At 46.5% G+C, this 7,737-nt stretch overlaps 1 long non-coding RNA gene across 1 annotated transcript in view; it reads right to left on the minus strand.

Moving 5' to 3' along the window:
* LOC112410770 (uncharacterized) overlaps positions 1–7,737 on the minus strand; it is a 15,252-nt gene continuing 7,515 nt past the window's right edge. The window contains exons 2-3 of the long non-coding RNA XR_003005501.1: positions 5,889–6,002; positions 1–1,356 (exon numbers count right to left, since the gene is read on the minus strand). This is a non-coding gene — a long non-coding RNA (uncharacterized LOC112410770). The remainder of the gene's footprint in view (positions 1,357–5,888; positions 6,003–7,737) is intronic.

Consider the following 7,737-nt stretch of genomic DNA (forward strand, 5'->3'; position numbering starts at 1 on the left):
GCAATGAAGACCCAATGCAGCCAAAATAAATAAATTAATTAAAAAAATAAATTTTACTAAATTATCAAACATTCATTTTAATAAAACGAGAGCGTCATGGGGCGCCATGGGAGAATGCATCATAAAACTGCCGATGATAGAAACTGTGACAATCGTAAAGGTTATAAACATCTTTTGCATTCTAGGGCAGCAGAGGGGATCTGTTTACAGAGACGATCCTCCCTTTGTTCTGGATTGTTTTGGAAAGACCACTTTCTTGAGCCCTCTTGGTCAGGCAGCTGTGAAGTAAGAGCTTCCTGCTGTTCTTGGGGACGCCCAAAGACAGCTGCTTTAGACTAAGATGTTAAGTATTCTATTCAGTTATATAAACTGGGTCAGCTAGTTAAAGAACTTTTTTTTCCCCCTTAATCTCGATTTTGGACTGCTCTGTGCAGGAGGGTGCAGGAGAAGGAGGTGAAGCAAGCTTTAGACGGGAGGCCAGGATTTCTTCTCCCCTGGGGTGGGGGCTGGAGAGGTCTACATGCTGGGCAATAGGGACCCAGTCAAGGGCACTGAGCCCCTGCACAGAGGCCAGTGGGGGGTAAGAAGAAAGCAGGCATGTGGCCCCCGTGAAGAATCCCAGACTGTGGACTTCCAGTTTATTTTTAATTTTTAAATATTTATTTGGCTGTGCTGGGTCTTTAGTTGCGGCCTGTGGACTCTTAGTTACGGTATGTGGGATCTAGTTCCCTGACCAGGGATCGAACCCAGGCCCCCCTGCATTGGGAGCACGGAGTCTTAACCACTGGACCACTGGGGAAGTCCCTGATCTCCGATTTAAATCTGCCTTTTGTTCTCCCCAAACCTGCAGCCAGGTTTTGTCAGGTTGGTGGTAGCTGTGTTTTAGGGAATTCAGGGAGGGTGCTGAGCCCAGAGAAGCCATCCTGAGAGCTGAAGCCTGGAGATGTCACCAGATGGCAGGAGGTTACCCATTTCTGGGGAGAAGGGCAGTGGTCCAGAGGAAGGGAGGTGGCCGAGGTGATGAGTGGCAACCAGGTCAGAGCAGGAAACAGAAAGCATTGCTTGGAAGTCACTGGCAAAGTGAGCCTTGACGCTTAGGTGATTTTCACTTCAGTATTAAAGAGCAGAGTGGCCCAGGGGATGCAGAATCCCAGGACCCCTGGCTGCAGGTTGGAGGCAGGAGAACAGGCCCTTTTATATGCTGGGTGACTGGAAACTGTACCTGCAAACTGGAAGACAATTTTCCAATTGCAGCAAAACCTTTTAAAAATGTGCATCTTCTGACCCGACAAAACCATTTCCTGGAGTTTATCAGAAGGTCAAAGAAAGGTAACTGTACAGCAGGGATCTGTGAACCTGGATGGGGAACAAAAACATGACACCTTTATTTCCAGGAACGTCTCGATGAAATTTAGCACTTCCTTCACTTACAAATATAGGCAGCAAACCACAGTAGAATTAGCCATACCTGTGGCTTTGCTGTCAACAGAAATCACAGCGTTGCAGAAATCAGAGCGTCGGCCACTCATCACCATTTCAGAGTTCCATCATTATTAGCCCCGCTATGGGATCTTGCTATTAAATGCATTCATAAGAAGCACATCCATAAGTACAACCCATTTTCTTTTGTTTCATAAGACTATTTTTTAGAGCAGGTTCAGGTTTACGTAAAAGTTGAGTGGTGATCATTTTGAAATGTACAGAAATATCGAATCACTATGCTGTGCACCAAGAACTAACATAGTATTGTAGGTCATTATATTTCAAAAACGGCTGAACAAACTCATAGAAAAAGAGATCAGATTGGGGGCAGGGGGGGGGGGGTGGGGAAAGGGGGAATTGGATGAAGGTGGTCAAAAGTACAAACTTCCAGTTATAAGATAAATAAGTACTAGGGATGTAATGTACAACCTGATAGATATAATGAATGCTGCTGTATGTTACATATGAAAAGCTCTTAAGGAAGTAAATCCTAAGAGTTCTCATCCCAAGGAAAACAACTTTTTTCTATTTTTGAAAATTTTGTATCTATATGAGATGATGGATATTCACTAAACTTACTGGGGTCATCATTTCATAATGTATGTTAGTCAAATCACTATGCTGTACACTTTAAACTTATACAGTGCTGTGCATCAGTAATATCTCAGTAAAACCGACAGAAAATAAAATTGAGCAGGAGGGAATTCCCTGGTGACCCAGTGATTAGGACTTGGCGCTTTCACTGCCAAGGGCCCGGGTTCAATCCCAGGTTGTGGAACTAAGATCCCACAAGCCACGCTGCGTGGCCAAAAAAAAAAAAAAAAATAAAAATTGAGGAGGAGGGGACTCCCCTGGTGGTGCAGTGGTTAAGAATCCGCCTGCCAATGCAGGGGACGCGGGTTCGAGCCCTGGTCCGGGAAGATCCCACATGCCACGGAGCAACTAAGCCCATTAGCTGTAACTACCAAGCGTGCGCTCTAGAGCCTGTGAGCCACAACTACTGAGCCCGTGCTCCTCAACAAAGAGTAGCCCCCGCTCGCCACAACTAGAGAAAGCCCATGTGCAGCAACGAATTCCCAACGCAGCCAAAAATAAATAAATAAAAATTTTTAAAAAGTGTTAACAAAAATTGGGCTTCCCTGGTGGCACAGTGGTTGAGAGCCCGCCTGCCGATGCAGGGGACACGGGTTCGTGCCCCGGTCCGGGAAGATCCCACATGCCGCGGAGCGCCTGGGCCCGTGAGCCATGGCCGCTGAGCCTGCACGTCCGGAGCCTGTGCTCCGCAACGGGAGAGGCCACAACAGTGAGAGGCCCGCGTACCGGGAAAAAAAAAAGAAAAAAAAAAAAAATTGAGCAGGAAATACAGAAAGTTACCACATACTTCTCATCTCACTGCCCCCAGAGTTTACCCTATTATTAATGTCCTGCATTACTGATACATTTGTTACCATTGTTAAACCAATAATGATGCATTATTATTACTACTTTTAAAAAATTTATTTTGTTGAAGTACAGTTGTGTTAATTTCTACTGTACAGCAAAGTGATTCAGTTATACATATATATATATATTCCTCTTTATATTCGTTTCCATTATGGTTTATCACAGGATATCAAATATAGTTCCCTGCTCTGTACAGTAGGACCTTGTTGCTTACCCATTCTATATATAATAGTTTTCATCTGCTAACCCCAAATTCCCAATCCCTCCCTCCCCCACCCCCTTTCTCCCTTGGCAACCACAAGTCTGTTCTCTATGTCTGTGTGTCTGTTTCATAGATAAGTTCATTTGTGTTATATTTTAGATTCCACATATAAGTGATATAGAATGGTATTTATCTTTCTCTTCCTGACTTATTTCACTTAGTATGATAATCTCTAGGCCCATCCATGTTGCTGCAAATGGCATTATTTCAATCTTTTTTATGGCTGAGTAGTATTCCATTGTGTATATGAATGATACATTATGCTTAACTAAAGTCCACAGTTTACATCAGGGTTCACTCTTTATGTTGCACAATCTATGGGTTTTGACAAATGCATAATGTCACGTATCCACCATTACAGTACTGTATAGAATATTTACATTGCCCTAGAAATGCCCTGTGCTTCACCTATTCCTCCCTTCCTCTCTCTTCCTGAACCCCTGGAACCACTGATTTTTTACTGTGTCTAGTTTTGCCTTTTCCAGAGTGTCATATAGCTGGTATCATACAGTACGTGGCCTTTTCAGACTGGCTTCGTTACTTAACCATATGCAGTTAAGGTTACTCCACGTCTTTTCATGAAGCTTAATAGCTCTTTTTTTTTTTTTTTGGCCGTGCTGTGCGGCTTGCAGGATCTTAATTCCTTGACTGGGGATTGAACCCCGGGCCACAGCAGTGAAAAGTGCAGAGTCCTAACCACTGGAACGCCAGGGAAGTCCCAATAGCTCATTTCTTTTTATCTCTGATAATATTTCCTTGTCTGGATTCCCACAGTTCTTTTTTTTTTTTTTTTTTTTATAGGCAGTGTTGGGTCTACGTTTCCGTGTGAGGGCTTTCTCTAGTTGTGGCAAGCGGGGGCCACTCTTCATCGCGGTGCGCGGGCTTCTCACTATTGCGGCCTCTCTTGTTGCAGAGCACAGGCTCCAGACGCGCAGGCTCAGTAATTGTGGCTCACGGGCCCAGTTGCTCCGCGGCATGTGGGATCTTCCCAGACCAGGGCTCGAACCCGTGTCCCCTGCATTGGCAGGCAGATTCTCAACCACTGCGCCACCAGGGAAGCCCCTCCCACAGTTCTTTATCCATTCATCTGCTGAAGGATATCTTGGTTGCTTCAGTTTTGGCAATCATGAATAAAGCTTCTATAAATATCCATGTGCAGGTTTTTGTGTGGATGTAATTTTCAACTCATTTAGATAAATACTAAGGTGCGCAATTGCTGGATCATATTGTGAAACTATGTTTAACTCTGTAAGAAACCACCAAACTGTCTTCCAAAGTGTCTGTGCCGTTTTGCATTCCCATCAGCAATGAAGGAAAATTCCTCTTGTTCTACATCCTTGCGAGCATTTGGTGGTGTCAGTGTTTTGGATTTTAGACATTCTAATAAGTATGTAGTGGTAACTCGTTGTTTAATTTGCAGTTCCCCAAAGACATGTGGAGCATCTTTTCATATGCTTACTTGCCATTTCTGCTCCAGGTTTAATCAGAAGCTTAGGTGATGCTTTCTGTAGGAAGACTATCCTCCCCCACTGTTATCAGTTAGCCTTTGCTGTGTAACACACTATTCCAATAATGCATCATTATTGGTTTATTTATTTTTAATATTTATTTCTATTTATTTATTTGGTTGTGCCGGGTCTTAGTTGCGGCAGGCGGGCTGCTTAGTTGAGGCTCCAGGGCTCCTTAGTTGCAGCACATGGGCTCCTTAGTTGTGGCATGCGAACTTTTAGTTGCAGCATGCATGCGGGACCTAGTTCCCTGACCAGGGATCGAACCCGGGCCCCCTGCCTTGGGAGTGCGGAGTCTTAGCCACTGCTCCACCAGGGAAGTCCCAAAACTCAGTGGTTTAAAATAAACTCACACATCTGTGGGTGTTGCGGGGTTCAGCTGATCACGGCTGGGCGGGGCTGGGTGGGGCTGGGTGCTTCAGGCCACAGCCAGCCTGAAGACCCGTGGGCTGCTCTGTTCCATGGGTCTCACACCTTCTTTGGACCGCTGTAGCCCAATTTTAAAACATATTTTGATAAATGTGTTTCAGGATAATTGGTTTCCTTTGCAAACTTTGGTATATTATTTTATGCATTTTAAAATATTATTTTTTGGGGGTGGCAGGCTTCTCCTGGTGGCCAGGGGCTCTCTTGCACAGAGAAGGTTAAGAAATCTTGGTCTACAGGGATACACCATGCAACCTGGAGTTGAATCCTGAGGAGCAGGAAACAACCAAGACATCATGCAAGGGAAACTGGTTAATTAATCTTGGTTGTATCTTTACAATGGAATGCCATGAAGGAAATAAGAACTTTATTGTAGAAGAATAATGAAATAAAACATTAAAATTATATTCAGTGGAAAAAACAGGTTATAAAATAATACGTACAGTGCTATCCAACTGCTTCCCTGCACCCCTGGTACCTACTGACCTGCTTTTGGTGACTACAGTTTTGCCTAAGAATTACTCGTTAAAGAAAATAAACAATTGATGAGATGTTTAGAGAAGTTAGCTGAATTCCCTAAGGTTGGGCACCTCCTCCGGGAAGCCTTTTGGATTCTCCATCCTCTTTATTCCTTCCTGCCCCCACCCCATCCAGCGAGTCTGTCCTTCTATGCCAAACCCAGGGTGTGTTTTTACTAATCACTGATTCAGGTTCATCTCTCTCTCTCTCCATTTGCTTCTCAAGGGCAGGGGCTCCACGTTACTTACCTTTCAACCTCCAGCACCTTCTATAGCAGCAACAAGGCCATTTATGGAGTACTCATTGGGTGCCGGGTGCATGCAAAACTCCTTACCGATGTCTATTCTATCTTCCCAGCAATCCTGAAAAGAGGATGGTAAAATTCCTTCCATTTAACTGATGAGACAAAGAAAGCTCAGAGAGGTTAAGCAACTCGTCTGAGGTCACACAGTAAAGGGCTGAGCTGGGACTTGAACCAGGTCTGTCTGAGTCCAGAGTCGTGCATATACCACCCTCTCTAAGGGTCTGATGCACGGTAGGTGCTAGGTAGGTATTTGTTGAATGAGTGGCTGGATGGAGGGCCACGCAGTTAGCAGTGTTCTAGCTGAGACTCAAACACCAGTCCTGCTTTTTCCATAGCCCTCTGGATGCTCAGGAAAGACACCTTTTGCCCTTTTCTTTGTCAGTTCTGACCATCTTCCAGCAAACTCCCCTTCCTTTGGGCTCCTGAAGCCTGGGGTGGGCACTGGGGGTCTGGGGTCTGGGGTCTGGGGTGCTCAGGGAGGGGTCTGGAGTGCCGAAAAGGAGAGGCCTTGTCTCCAGGAGCTGCCAGGTGGGGAAACAGCCTGCAGATGGGCAGCCTGGTGGCACCGGGCTGGACTCAAGGAGGGCCTGCTTCCCTTGGATGGCTCGGAAGCCAGGAGTCTCCACAGACAGAGCTGAGGGGCAGATGCAGGAGGGAGGTCACGACTGGGCCCCGGGGGTGGCTGGCCAGAGGAGTCCCCCGCACAGATATCCTCCAGAGGGTTGAGCCACAGGAGGCAGGGACAGGAGCCACAGGACATGGTGTTGTCCGTGAGCACCTGGCCATGGTCAGGAGCTGGAACCGAGCCGGGGAAGGATCCCAGCCTCGGTCATGCTGCTGGATAGGGGCCGGGGCACATTCCTGCAGGAGTTGGCTTCCTCTTGTCATGCTGGGCCATTTCCAGGGGTTGGCAGGGACCAGAGGAAGTCAGATCCACCCGGGGCTCTAAGGGGCCTGCGTTAAGTTCCTGGCTCTGCCACATTCTAGCTGTCACTTCAACTCCCTGGGCCTCAGTCTCCCTCTCTGTAATAAGAGCACCACCTTGCCTTTCCCAGTTTGGACATCTTTGCATACATTCCCCCGTGTGTTGTGAACCCACGACAACACTGTGAAGTAGGTATTATGGCTCCACTTTAGAGAGGAATTCACACCGTCATATTGGATTAGAGGCCCACCTGACTCCACTATGATCACATATTAACATATTACATCTGGGACTTCCCTGGCGGTCCAGTGGTTAAGACTTCGTGCTTCCACTGCAGGGGGCGTGGGTTCGATCCCTGATTGGAGAACTAAGATCCCACATGCCATGCAGCACGGCCAAAACAAAACAAAACAAAACATATTACAACTGCAACGACCTATTTTCAAATAAGGTCACATTCTGAGGTACTGGGGATTAGGACTTCATGAATCTGGGGGGACACGATTCAACCCATAACAACACTGTCATGAAGTAGGGGGTCACAAAGACAGCCCTTGAAGCAAAGGAGCTCCACTGCTTCCTAGCTGTGTGACCTTGGGCAAGTGACCTAACTTCTCTGGGCTTCATTTTTCATGACTGTAAAATAGGGATTGTGCATATCACTGACAGACGGCTCCAGCTGCTGCCTTTCCAGATCCACCTTCATGTTCCTGCCAAGGTTGCAGGAATGGACTGCTCCTAACTAGTGACTGAGCAGAGGGGAGCTAACTCGGGCTGGTCCCCACGAGACACAGGACGCCTTTAACCAGGACTCTCCAGGTCACCTGACACTTTCCTATGACTGCACCACCTGCCATCTGAGACCCTT

Source organism: Neophocaena asiaeorientalis, unplaced genomic scaffold (assembly GCF_003031525.2).
Source record: "Neophocaena asiaeorientalis asiaeorientalis breed wild unplaced genomic scaffold, Neophocaena_asiaeorientalis_V1.1 scaffold473, whole genome shotgun sequence".
NCBI classification, from domain to species: domain Eukaryota; kingdom Metazoa; phylum Chordata; class Mammalia; order Artiodactyla; family Phocoenidae; genus Neophocaena; species Neophocaena asiaeorientalis.